Raw genomic sequence first — 14,646 nt, 5'->3', positions numbered from 1 at the left:
AACATATGTAGATAGACGTCGTTTGTGCTTACCATACATTTGTCTAAACCATCCGTTTTTTACACAAATCTGCCATTTGATTGCATTTTACGATGGTAGGAAACGCTGCGTTGCTGGCGAACAGTTTTCATAATAGGTAATTGTAACTCAAATGTGTTCGCATGTCATGCCGAATATTCTGCACTTCCGCCGAGAGGGGCCGAATATTCGGTATTCGGCCAAAACCACTATTCGAGGCATCTCTAATTTCGAGGTCCTCCGTCATAAACCGTCCTGGCTCAACAACGAAGTCTGTGTGCCAGCTAGGGTTGCCAGATGATCGGGATTTGGCGGGATTCCCCCGATTTTTAGCACGTGTTCCCGATTCCCGACCAAATGAAAATTGTCCCGAAAAACAGCTTCACGTTATAAAACAATAATTTCAAGTTCCGAACTGTCGTCGAGTGAGCGAGCGACCCGCGTCGAGCGGTAATGGGCAGAGCAGCTGACGTAAGGTCAATAATGTGAAATATCGTTGTTTTTAATACAAAATATTACTTTAATTTGAATGTTTATTTTTCCCGAGTTAAGTCCCAAAATCCCGAAAAATTTATATTTTTTCCCGAAAATAGCGCCTTTCGATCTGGCAACCCTAGTGCCAGCACAGTACTTGGTAGGCTAGGTACTCACGGCAGCAGTGCCAGTGGCAGAAGAACCAAGAGAAACTACTCTTGTTTTGGACTGCGTTTTTGTAGTCTAGTTAGGATATATGTCTTTGGCCAACCGCGACATGCAATTCTCTTTGACCAGACATCTTGAAATATGAGGGTCGCCCCCCAACGCACCGCGAAAAATAAAAATCTGAACACTTTATTATCATCTCCACTTCGTTTACAAACACAAGATTTATAATCAGAGCCGGATAACTATAATGACTCTACGTATCTCATTTTAATATAATATAAAGTTAAATTAAGTTCTTTTAGTGCGTCGCGCCGCAAAGGAAAGAAGTGCCTTCGAATTATAAACGCCTCAAACTAATTTACGATGACATAATTTTTATTGCTCATTGTACTATGAAACCTTAATCAGATTTTACACAACGTATGTAAAGTTCGGCGTTAATAAAAACTATCCGATTCATTTTCATTATACTCGTAGGGTTTTGTTGAATCGGTCTGTATAACAAATAATAAACAGATAGACAGCCGCTTTATATTTAGGAGTAGTGTATATCGTCTTGGGTGGTCTGTCGTGGGTCGCTGGCGTCGGCAGACAGAATAAGGCCGAGATTTGTATGATATCGCGCGCTCCGATGGAATTGAAATAGATAGCGAGTACGGATTTATCTCGCGCGGCTTGTCGCGGGATCTAGTGCAGCGGCGCGCCTAGATACGTCACCTCGCAACATTATCAACGTCACACGGGCCTGCCCGGCGTGTCGAGCCGCACCGCCCGTCGCCGTCCCGCCTAGAGTTGCTAGATGTACAAAAAAATCTGTACATCTACAGATTTGGTACCATTTGCCGAATCTTGAGCGTTGCGAGGGTTAAATAAAATTTGCCCTCGAGTGAAACAAAATTTTCATCACGCCAACCCGAAGAAAATATTAACTGCAAGATATCAAGCAAAATCAAACCAAATCGTGCTTTGAACCCCTCGCAACGCTCAAGATTCCACTTTTCGAACCAAATCAATTTTGGAGAATCAATATTAGCACAAGCGGTTAAAGAACAGCTTTGCCCTCTTGTAAAACAAATAACTATTATTTCAGATAACCAAGATCCATACAATCAATTGATGTTTAATATTAATCAAAATCTGTACTACTTAACTAGAGATCTACAGATTTTGTACTGGCAAGACTCCACGCCGGTCCGAGCGATCATTGGTATCGTTTGACAAGCCAAGCACCGAAGGATGTGACGGAGCAAGGCGAAAGTGACATGACTAGAAATTAATCTTTACTCTACCGTGTAATGACTTGGTACATACTTTTGTACACCTTTTAATTGTTTTTGTTAACACAAATATCACGAGGATCTTATCGTGTTCGACATTATATCCCCGCTTACTTTGTCGTCCCACTCAAAATTGTTGGGTAAAATTTGTGTATAAATAAAACATTAACAAAATGCTAAAATATATCATTGTAACCGTATACAGAAACAAGGCATTAAAAGCAATCGTTTAAGCAGCAATTTATTCAACGATAATGTTTGCTTTTACTGCGTTTACAATTTTATGTGCGACATATAGAGATAAAATATTATAACATCTGCTAATAGGGCTTTAGAGGAAATTAGTAAATAAAAGCTAATTGATTTATAAAACAAGTAGTAAAGACATTTACGTAGATAAGCCGATCTATAAGATTAGGACTTCGTTACTTAATTACCTTTTTCTACTCGTCGACTGCAATGCTTGAATTAAGACTTCGTATACCAAAGTTAAATCGCATACTTTTTTCACTATGGGACCCCAACTCAACTATAATATTCATTTCGATACTTAGGCAACTATAATATTCATTTCGATACTGTTTAGGCAGCTATAATATTCATTTAGATACAGTTTAGTCAACTATAATGAAATTGACAAATCGAAAGCGCGGAGCAAGTACCAGGGCCTCATGAGTTACGAGAAGGTGTCGTTGACCAACTTAACCGGCCGGGGGCGCGGGGCGCGGGGCCGGGTCGCGTATGAGTATGAAGGTATCGCGGCTGCTCGCGCATCTTAGCTGTATACTTTTGGTTTTTTTACCTACATATATGATTCTTCTACTAGTTTTAAGTATTTTTTTTGTTGACTCGTAGAAAAAGTATTGTATACAATAGTGATATAATCAAGCTTTTCAATCTCGTACCTTCCTTAGGCAACTCAGCAAGCTTCGTTGCCTAAACACGGTACTCGACTGAAAAGCTCTCCATTATATCACGATTGTATAAAATACTATTGTTAACTGTTCGTGCACCGTAATTATATGTACTCTCTGACCGTAATATCAGTTTACGAGCATTGAAATAGGTTTTAAGCGGCAATATTTCTGCGTAGCTAAACCTAATCATTACAGCTAAGCTTCCTCATGCGTCGTCTGACCTAACAGATTCCTGTAATTACAGGCCGTAGAGGGGTTTACGAGCTCCTAGGTATAGAGGCTTTACTGTGGGCCCTGCCGCTCGGTCACCTTCCGAGAACCGGGCATTGACATAGATATCTAGGGACTGGCTTTACGGGCAATAATAATGAGGCATGACAGGGGCCAGTACAGCGGTGTGAAATCGCTACAACGCGATTGGTTGATGAGTTCGCATCACGCGCGCGATTGGTCGCAACTAGTCGCTTTAGACTGCACGATTGGCTGGAATTCGTGGGTAGCACCGCTGAACAAGTACGATATTTAGTGCCTCATTAGCCCGTCCTTAGATATTATACGTCAATGGAACCGGGACTGTCCCGACAATGTTCGCGACCACCGGCGTTGCCGATTGTTATACCGTCAGGCAAATTATAGACGGCACTTGACACCTTAATTCAACGCACGTCATCTTCACAATGCGATATTTAAGTCGTTGCATTTAACATTGTTAATTACTGGCTTTAAAATGGTGTAATCTTCTTAAGTTGAAAAAAAAAAGGATGAGCATTGAGTACCTATTTCACGCATTCTGTGACTGCGTCCTACCTAAAATATTTTACGATGTGGCATACTTTAAATATTTATGTTTTGAAGTATGTAGTTAATATAATGTTAATATCATCGTGGCCATGGGCTCCCTATTATTACCTAGGAGTCCTAGGACCTTTAATACAATTATTTTCTTAAAATCCTGCACTTTTAACAACGCTACTATCATAGCAAATGGCTTGTTGTATTTATCATCTCTATATTGATCAGATTCCTCTGTAATAAGCAACTACAATATGTTAGACTGCAGGGGTCTCCAAACATTTTTACCTGAGGGCCATATTGCGCCTCAGAATTTTCGCGCGGGCCTCCGTCGGCGCTGTTAGGGCTGAACATCTGGAGCCTGGCTCCCGCGGGCCGAATTGGAACGCTGTCGGCGGACCGGACTGGAACGCTTCGGTGGCCGGATTTGGCCCGCGGGCCGGGGTTTGGAGAGCCCTGCGTTAGAGCACCGGTTTAACAGACCCACAGCCTGATTGTAGTTTACTGCAGCCCATTCTAATGGCGCTGCGCTGCCTACTTGATTGCGATTTATTTCTTGACAGAAATCTATTTAGTTGCTTAGGTAATATTTAGGTTGATAGTTGACAAAGTAACCAATGTACCTTGTGACTTCATTCGCTACAGAAATTTCCAGGCGGGTATTTTTTGTGACAACGACGTATTAAGAGACCCGAATTGACCCGATATAGCAAGACTCCACGAGGTGGCCTGATGAGATCGAAATGCCCGCTTTCCTCTACAGCAGTGGTTCCTAACCTTTTCAGTCCGGGGGGTACCTATGACTAACTAGGGAACCTGGTTTTACCCCTCCTCCCAATGCCCCCAATGGTAATAAAAAATAAAACGTGTACGTTTGTTGTATTGTTATATTAGGTTAGCTTATTACCCCCGTAAAATACCAGTTTTACCCCCACGGGGGTAATTAACCCCAGGTTAGGAACCACTGCTCTACAGGCCCCTTCTCGCAATGGTGAAATGCATAGTGCTTCCACTAAATAAGAGTGGAATTCCATTTTACTCCGGTCCACTTAGTCCGTTAGATACAGCCGTTTCCGCTCGTTTCCCTTTTTGGTGGAAAGCGGGCATCATAGCTGATACGCCCACCATTTAATAGACAACGACGTCATATCTAAGTACCTACATATTATAAAATTATGATATAGGTTAGGTGTATACCTATTACCTATTTAACCTATTCCTACTATCAAAAAATTAAAAATCGGAATTAGGGACCTATAGGTACGAATAGGTTTAACCTAACGACGTCGAACAATGACTATCCTGAATGTCTAAAGGTGGATACTGGCGCTACGACTAACTAGGTATTACGAAAATATTATCTTCATTTCATCCGACAGGAAGAAAATCGAAAGAAACATCTTTCGGGTCTTTAAACTTTGGTAAATCGTGCATTGTAGGCCTGTAACAAGTTCAGTGAAACCAGGCATTGGCAGCACATTCTTATTCAGCCGTCGCCGTCTCACGGCGGTGACTTTCCATGTAATATTGCAGTTTGGGACAATGTTGCAAATGAATTGAGCATCGAATTGGCAGGACAATCGGCACGGAGCGTGGTCGGAGTGGTCGCGCGTGCCCGCGTGAGTGGACTGCTAAAGCGATGCACGATGTTGCTAGATGGCGGTAAAAGAACACGCAACATACGAAAAAAAATTGTAAATTACCTTGTTTTAATGAACCAAAATATTTGCATTCCTCATCATCTACTTCAGCGGTCGGCAACTCGCGGCCCGCGGGCCGCATTCGGCCCGTGAACCTGTCACTTGCGGCCCGCGAGCCTCCCTGGCTATTTTGTATGTAATATTGACAAACGACAATGTCTGATAAAGTCATAAATATTAACAAAGTGCGGCCCGCGTCAACTTCGTTAACTATGTGGCCCTTGGCTGCTAAAAGGTTGCCGACCGCTGATCTACTTTATACAAAACTCAACAATTTTCATAATTTCTTCATGCCAAAATAGGTACGGATGTAGCGCATCATTATTTTCCATCATAGTTTCACGGAAACGTACGAATGAGTCTTGATATTTCAGTCAATCTCTCTAGATAAACTAAAAAGTACCTAGTACCTACTGACGTTAAAAAATGTAGGCGCGAAGGATTGTCGTACCATAGAAAATTTGAATTTCGCGCCTTTTTCTACTGACAAAGTTGTTTGATAGGCTATATATTATTATTATGTGCTACCACCATTATAACGTGCAGATATGATAAGAACGTAGTAGAATGAATGAAAACGGGAAGTGTGTGGTACACCTATCCATGCCGTTGGCGAAAACGGTGGAAAGGCGGATAACCGGGACCTGGCAACACAATGCTTAACTTACTTAATATAGGTAGGTACTTACGCGCCCGGCAAAGGTGAATCCCGGTGCAACTGACTTATTTAGCTGCTACTTTTAGTTATGTAACATAAACTTGAGAAATATAATACCTACTGGATGATTTTGGGGTCATTGGGGTACTATACTTCTGGCCGATCTCTCATTGTGACGTCATTGGTAAGTCTAAACACTAACCATTAGAAGGAATCTTTACGACGGCTAGACTTAATTTGACCGCGCTGTGAATATTGATTACCAGATTTTGACAACGATTTTCACACATCTGACTTCATCTAATTTCTTATTCGTGTAACGATTACCTACATTATGTCCAAAGTGTTGCTGTGGATGGACTACATAATACTTACAATCTAGGAACCTTCAGAGATCAATTTGAACCGGTGACCAATCAACTCTCTAGGCTCTGGATATGGTAAATATCGGTTTGTCTTACGAAATATCTAGTTTGTCAGACATTTATTTATGAATATCAAGAATGCTGGGCCCGCTGAAGTGCGAACTAATGTGTAACTAATTTTAGGTGCCATAACATAATAATCCAGGCGTGTTATTCATATTTATACGTACGCATTAATATTATTAATAGTTACCTATATGGGGCGGTCATTTGATTCACATTACGGTCGGATGGGCCGTCGTTTAATCTTCCATTGCTATTGAACGTAGCAGAAGCTATTCCAAAAGATCCTATGAACTTTAGAAAATCTACTGTTTATACGACATTTTTAATAAAGAGCAAGCTCGGTGGCCGGTGACTCACGGCTGTCAGCCCCATACTTCATCTCGACGTCTACAAACTCTTTCAATCGTAGGCCAACCTAAAGGGCACTAAAGAAGAGTTATGCGTTTCATCACACGGTTCCACAATCCTCAGGACCGGAAAAGGTTCTTTATCTGGCACTTTGTTAAAGTATATAACAGTCGATTTGCGTGGGCTTTTTTAAAAGTACTTTTGAAATTTGATATTTATTGCCAGGTCAGAGGTTTGTGGTGCCACAATTGGTCAATCAGTTTCCATTGGTGATTAACTGTAATTTATGAGACGTTGAGTAATTGTCAATGGTTACAAAAGTACCCGGTAATGATTATTATGCTTATGCCGTATAAAACGAGAATGGTTTGAATGACGTCAAGTAAAATCGGCTTCAGCTATAGCTGATGAATTGATGATAAATAAAGGTAGGTAACTCTAAAGTTAAGCTGACATGGTTAAAAGTTTGCATCTTATGATTCTTGTGTACACTCATGTTAACTTTTCTGCGAATTTGGGGAGTTCCCTAAGATCTGACTTCCCCTTTATTTTTCCAGCCTTTATTAGGTATCTCGCCTCTTTTTTAGTTCGCCATCGTACACTAAGTACCTAAGTACGTTGATTATTATTCATGCCAGTGTCAGATCAGTAATGTTATGTACTAAGTAGGAAGGTAAGCCACATCAAAAGCGCATAAACGGCGCGCTACCGCGGGTGGCGGCCGCCGCGGCTGTCCCGCGAACCTCATTCATCAGCGCTGATTGATTGCAACTGTCCAGCCGCTAATGGCGGCGACTGGCCCCATACTCCCTCCCGATGAATGCACCTAAGCCAATATTAATGCCTGTTATTGATCACCGCAACCTCCAAGTTCACGGTTACGTATTAGACGCACAATTTATTAAACATTGTATGGCCGAGGTAAATGAGCCGGGCTAGGGGCTCGTTAACGTGTGTATTGGCAATAAATCTTTAATTGAATCCGTATCGGCTCTTCAATCTTCATGAATGATCGCGTTCATTACAAGCTAGCTCCTCTGGCCGTGTTTATAAATAGAAAACTTCCTTACAGAATCCTAACCTAAATAAATGCGTGCCTTTCAGCTTATACTGGTCATTAAGAGTTTGATTGCATAACGAAATCTGTTTTATCACTCGGCAGTCTGGGCCATTTACAGGCTCAAATGTAACCGGTAGTTTTAGTACCTACTCTCTACGAGGTAATTTAATCATATTGCGGCGGTGTAAACGTCTTTATTTAGTAAGACCGACAAGGCACCTATATCGTCGTACGGCCTACCATACCAAATTTTCCTATTTTTATTTCGAACCTTGTTCTACATTAAGTACGAGGGGTATTCAAAATATTCTCGGTATGAGAATGAAAACAAACAAGTACGAAAAGTTTGATATTTTTATTTTTCAATATACTCCCCCCCTATGTTCATACACTTAAAAGATCGATCAATTATTTTTTTTAATCCCTCGTAAAAATATTTTTTATCTTTCGTGTAAAAATGCTCCTCCACTGCCGCCTTCAATGCTTCATCGTCAGAAAATTTATTTCCACGCAGATCCTTTTTAAGATTGGGGAGCAAAAAGAAGTCGCTGGGGGCTAAGTCCGGACTATACGGTGGGTGAGTAACAGTTTTAAACCCACGTTCAACAATAGCTGCCTTGGCAATATGAGCAGTATGGACGGGGGCGTTGTCATGCAGAAGCAGAATACCTTTGGTTAACTTTCCTCGCCTCTTTTCTTTAATTACATCCTTTAATTGACGTAGAATGTTAGCGTAGTACTGTCCTGTGATATTTACACCTTTTTCTTTATAATCGATTAGTAATACTCCTTCACAATCCCAAAATATCGTGGCCATGACCTTGCCAGCTGAAGGGATGACCTTCAACTTCTTGGGATGAGCTGAACCCTTAATGTGCCACTGCATGGACTCTTGTTTACTCTCTGGGTCATAATGATGAACCCAGGTTTCATCTCCAGTAACTATTCTTTGCAGCACCTCATCAGGATTTTCACCGCACAGGTCAATAAAATCGGAACAACAAGCTACACGCATGTCTTTTTGAAGCCGAGTCAGCATTCGCGGAACCCATCTTGCACTTACTTTTGACATATTAAGATGGTCATGTATAATATCATGTACGGTACCAATAGAGAGATTGGTTACTTGTGCTATAGATTTTACCTTCACTCGACCATCTTCCAATATAAGTTTTTCCACTTTATCAATATTTTCTTGTGAAGTAGCTACTACAGGCCGGCCAGGTCTAGGGTCATCTTCAATACTCTCCCTTCCGCGTTTAAACTCGCTTGACCACTTTTGAATGGTAGATAAAGAAGGAGCAGACTCACGGTAAACACAATCCATTTCCTCTTTTATGGTTTTTTGATTTTTACCCTGTTTTGTCAAGAATTTTATCACGCATCGATGTTCTAATTTAGTTAACATTGTCAATTCGCACAGGATGTTCATGTTTGTTCAGCAATTGCAGAAAAACAAAAGACTATCTCGGTTCGAATTATACTTTTTTTTAATGTCAATGAATAAACCTTAGCGGCCAGTAACGAAAGAAATTTTAGAAGAGGTCGTAAGATATCAATACCGAGAATATTTTGAACGCCCCTCGTAAATGGGATGAAGCAAAGTAACAAAAAAAAAGGCTACTTTGTTTGGTTTATGAGGGGTTCTAATTAGATTAAAACGGAGTTTACACACGTATCACATTGGATTTCGCATTGGATCCAGTTCGGATGCACATTGGGCCTTACGAGGAATACAAAATCGCCTACTTTTAAGCCTAACATATACCACGCAGAACACTCTAGATCAAGTTGTATTAACGACTTCATACTTAGGTATCTGGCCAAACATTTTTAAGTGGATGTTGTAACGAAACATTGTTTTTTGCCATAATTAATCTTATTCAACGATGGATAAAGACTTCATGTTCAAAAAGGTATTTTTCTTGCGTACTCCAGTAATAAATGGTACGTCAAAACATACGTATGATAAATAAATACTTAAACAAGATATTTCTACTTAGGTAGGTAGTACCTACCTACTAGGTACGTATTTTCTTGTGGCGACCTAATTTTTAAATGAAGAATTACTAATACATTTTATTGATACCTACGTACGAGTAAGTTGCTTAAAGAATGGAAAGAATATTTAGCTGAACTGTACTCTGGCACATCCACTGTCAGTAGATAAAGGAGCAAAATTAAAATTTTCTATGGGAGGTCAAGCTTTCACGTCTACATTTTTTTTAATTCGCCGCGATTTTCTACTGAAGGAAATAGCTTGCCAGATTATATTAAAATAGTCGGGACGATAATTAAATTTTTCTCTTGCCCAGCAGAAGCGGGAAAAGACATGGTTCACTTATTGGTTTTTGAACCCACCACCAGCACTAGCTTTAGGCGGTTATCACACCGTCGCCGCGGCAACCGTGTTATAAATTGTGCAACTGGACGTAAAATGTCTACCCAATAATGTCAGTGATCCCAAGACAATTGTTTCAGTCACCTTCGCCATCAGTAACTCACGATATCAAGTATGTACCGCACGTAACCGCCGCCGTCGGTTGACCTACTCCATACTAATCCCATTAGATTGATCCCATGATAAACTTCCGTAATAAATACCTCACCGATCCGAAGATTAAATTTACCATTCATGAAATGCTGTCGTTTTAAGTTTCACTTTGCATACTCAACGGTTTTATGTAAAATATAAGACTGATAGCATTTTTATATGGATGCTTTTTGAGTACATATACCTATATATATGGTAGATGCAACGGAATTATTATGTATCCAACATGTTCCATGTCCATATCCTCTACCCGCCCAGAGACCTGAAAAGGTCTCCCCATTCCATTCGAATTCGGATTCAAATTTTAAATTTTAGACACAGAATTACATTTTGTCTCGGCAAGTTTTGGTGTATGGGCGGTTAAAGGATAAGTATCTACATACATAAATGTACTCTAAACAAAACTCGTAGGTACATAATATCTTTTAGAAAAGATTATACGTAGGACATGGATTTTTTGAATCTCACAATAAAATATTGAATACCTATAAATACTTCATAATTGTAGGTCGTAAAACGATGACGTTGCCACAAGACAAATATACCTAGCTCCTGGGTCTCGTCCACTCGTCCAGTGTTTACGATACGATCGTCCGTCACGCAGACCGTGCGAGCTTATCACTTTGATCTTATCCTTCACTTTTCTCGCTAAAATGTCATTCAAGTTTAGTGTATGTATCCATGTATAGGTACTAGGTACATTAAATTTTAACGCCGCACATTCACCGAATCTCGTTTGACACTATTGGCACAGTATAATAAAGAGTACTATTGGAGCCGTTGAGCGGTGCAAATCGCACTCGAGCACAATTAAATTAGCGATTCTTCTATTTTTAACCTTTTCCAATTATATTCATGCACTTTTTGACCATTTTGTTCCGGCTGTTTCATTGATATCGTAATAGCAGCGTTTAAAAAGTAGCTCCCCTGATGGGCTTGACTCTCCCCAGTCTCCATTCTATCAGCTTCCTGTACCATGAGCCGTCTTTACGGGCCATACCATACCCAAGTTTCGCCATACCGGCGATTCAACAACGGAATTCCTTCGCATCTGCGATAAACCTTGCACGTAGAACAAGGACGTTGCCGCAGGACGAATACGGAGTCTCAACCGGTGGTCCCGATACGATCGTCCATCAAGCGGGGCTATTATCACGATTATCTTTACACTTGCTCACAGCGCGTTACGATGAGCAGATACCTACGTGTTTACGGCCTGGTCTTTATTAAATGACGTTGGAGATGGTGTAAAGGGCTGTTAATCCTTTGACCGCAAGATTTCATATCACAACAACAGTAGGTAAGCTCAGTAAGCTGTGCCCCTTAACTGAGAAATTAATTTCAACTTTTGACAGCTACGGTTAAGCTAAAAAAAATGTTGTACCTAATGAATAATACGAACTTATCAATCTCCTAGTCTAGTGAATTAGTTATAGTGACCCTGTCAAAGCAGGACAGAAGGTCCTGGGTTCGAATCCGGAAAAGGGCATATTTTTTCAAAATACAAATACAAATGCATTTATTTCATTACTTTTTACATTTCATTATTTTCATTGTTCATTATTTTATTAATTTTTTTTCATTTTTTTTCCTTATGTGGTTCGTAGTAGATACTCTGGGAAATTATGAACACGGGGTAAAAAGTTGAGAAACCCTAAACAACACAAGCCTTATATTCATAGCTCGGATAAGCCGATTATCGTTAACACAAGTAAGTACGGTAACAGAAAAACACGCAAACAATGAATATAATTAATTAATTAAAAAAAAAAACACTGTAAATAACACGACTAAAAATCTTGATTATTGTTGAGTAACAAGTATTTTGCGATGGTTTTGCGACGATCTGTCCGAGCTATGCAGTTATATTGTACGAAAGGTTTTTGTAAAAAAAGACATGAGTGAAGAGTACGACAACTTTATTAAATAGGTACTAAAATATATAATCTAAAATAAAAACGCAAATTTGACACAAATTGTCACGGATATAATATACAGGTACCAGACCGACACGGTAAATATAACTATGCATCTATACCCAACCATTGAACTAATTAACGGCTGTGTAGTTGAGTCAAGCTTCTTGACCCCTTTTTCAGTTTTAAATAAAGACCCAAAAGAAAATACCGAGTGTTAAACTGAGATAAAATGAGTGTTAAACAGAAACTGCAGAAACAGCAAGCGTACTGTCTGCCTAGCGTTTATGCTTAGTTTAAAAAACAAATTGTGTACATTTCGTGGTCAATACAATATATTCAAGGAGAGTCCGGCAATTTTACTCACCGCATTGAACACAAAACTACAAACCAACAGTTATAACACGATTTTTGAAGATTTGTCTGGATTTTGATACGAAAAGCTCCGTAATTCATATTGGCTCCTTTTTTTGATATGTGCAAAAATTTTGCCTCAACTAAACAACCGTTATGACTATGTACAATTGCTTTCGAAATTTCATAATAATAACTTCCTTTTACACTTCAAATAAAACAGTATCAATCCAGACTAGCTACTTACACAAATAGGGCGTTTTGTCATTATATTTACACGCAGAAGTAGTTTCACATAAAACGATTTTAAAATTATGGTCTTTCGAGTCGTTACTAGCCAAAAGGGACCATAATGCGATATGCGATAAGTCTCAACGAATTTGTATTGGACATTATTAAATAATAATTATTAATTAAATAAAACCAGACAAATATATAAATAAACCCGCCTCTTCGTGATGATACCAAATATTTTAAATACGTCAAGATATTTATTATAAAATAGGAACATAAAAAAATAAACATACTGCAATCGTAAGATTATATGCATGATCTTAAAATAATGTGAGTGATCGGGTAACATTTTACTATTTACACAATAAGACACTGAACGTCATTAGATATAATATTATCACATTTAAATGTACTATTCATGAAAAATCTTTCAAAATAATTCATTAAGTTATTTGCACGCATACAACACAATTGTTGTCGGACCTGAAAAGAAAAATATATTATAAGTATTTAATGATATGCAAATATAAATCGATCTACCAAAGCTGAATGCATCGCTCGAGTCACATAAAATATATAGGTATATGATAATATTTAAATTCACATTTCACACTACAATGTTCAAACTATCCTATGACAGGACTTCACTTATACAATGATTTTTTGGTTAATTATACAGCTAACCTCCAGCTAACATAACTATTATAAATATTATGATGTTTACCATTGCTAACATTAGAACTTAATAATAAATAACTTACATTGACGGGAAAAGTAGTTCGATTCATTCTCTTATTTTTAATAAATCTCCGTTGCAACATTCGTAACTTTCCATTAACAGAAATAAAATTCAAAAGTTTATTTAATCCAACATCGCATTAAGGTCGTGGTTAAAAAGTATGTAGTATGGCAAGTAGGTACTGAGATAAATTCGCAGTGCTCTTTTTCCGGCTTTAATAAGTAGAGGACTTGCAATGCGTGTTAACAAAATTTTGTAATATAATAAAACTGGAATTCACTTTCAAATGAAATTAATACTAAAGAGACTTCCGTTTGTAATACATTCCCAAGATATACTCTTTAAAGTAACTTGACCTATTTACTATTTTGGTAATAATATATAGTTCTTTTCCCTACTGACAAATGGTTGTCAAATTGAGTGAGTGGCAAATTATTGCAGTTATAACTTACTTTTTTTTACCCCCAACGCAAAAAGGAGGGAGTTATAAGTTCATCCGTTTCATTGCGTTGTAGGTTTTTAAAATAAATAAATAAATATTATAGGACATTCTTACACAGATTAACTAAGTCCTACAGTAAGCTCAAGAAGGCTTGTGTTGTGGGTCAGCCAACGATATATATAATATACAAATACATAAATACTTACATAGAAAACACCCAAGACTCAGGAACAAATATCTGTGCTTATCACGCAAATAAATGCCCTTACCGGCATTCGAACCCAGGACCGCGGCTTCACAGGCAGGGTCACTACCCACTAGGCCAGACCAGTCGTAAAATTGGACTTAACTCACTTTAGCTGAGCTCGAAGCCGGCGCCGGCCTGTATGGCGTAGAGCAGCTTCTCGTGCAGCTGCTGCTCGGAGTGGAACTCGGGCAGCTTGAGCAGGTTCATGCAGGTCGAGGACGACGGCAGCCGGTCGGATGCGCCCGCTGACTGGATGCAGAACGGATCTGGAGGTGGTGTAAGGTGTTATTGTAACTCACTTTAGCTGAGCTCGA

This window comes from Cydia amplana, chromosome 4, assembly GCF_948474715.1.
Source record: "Cydia amplana chromosome 4, ilCydAmpl1.1, whole genome shotgun sequence".
Taxonomy (NCBI): Eukaryota; Metazoa; Arthropoda; class Insecta; order Lepidoptera; family Tortricidae; genus Cydia; species Cydia amplana.
The sequence above is the reverse complement of the archived record's forward strand: the minus strand, read 5'-3'. Positions refer to the sequence as shown.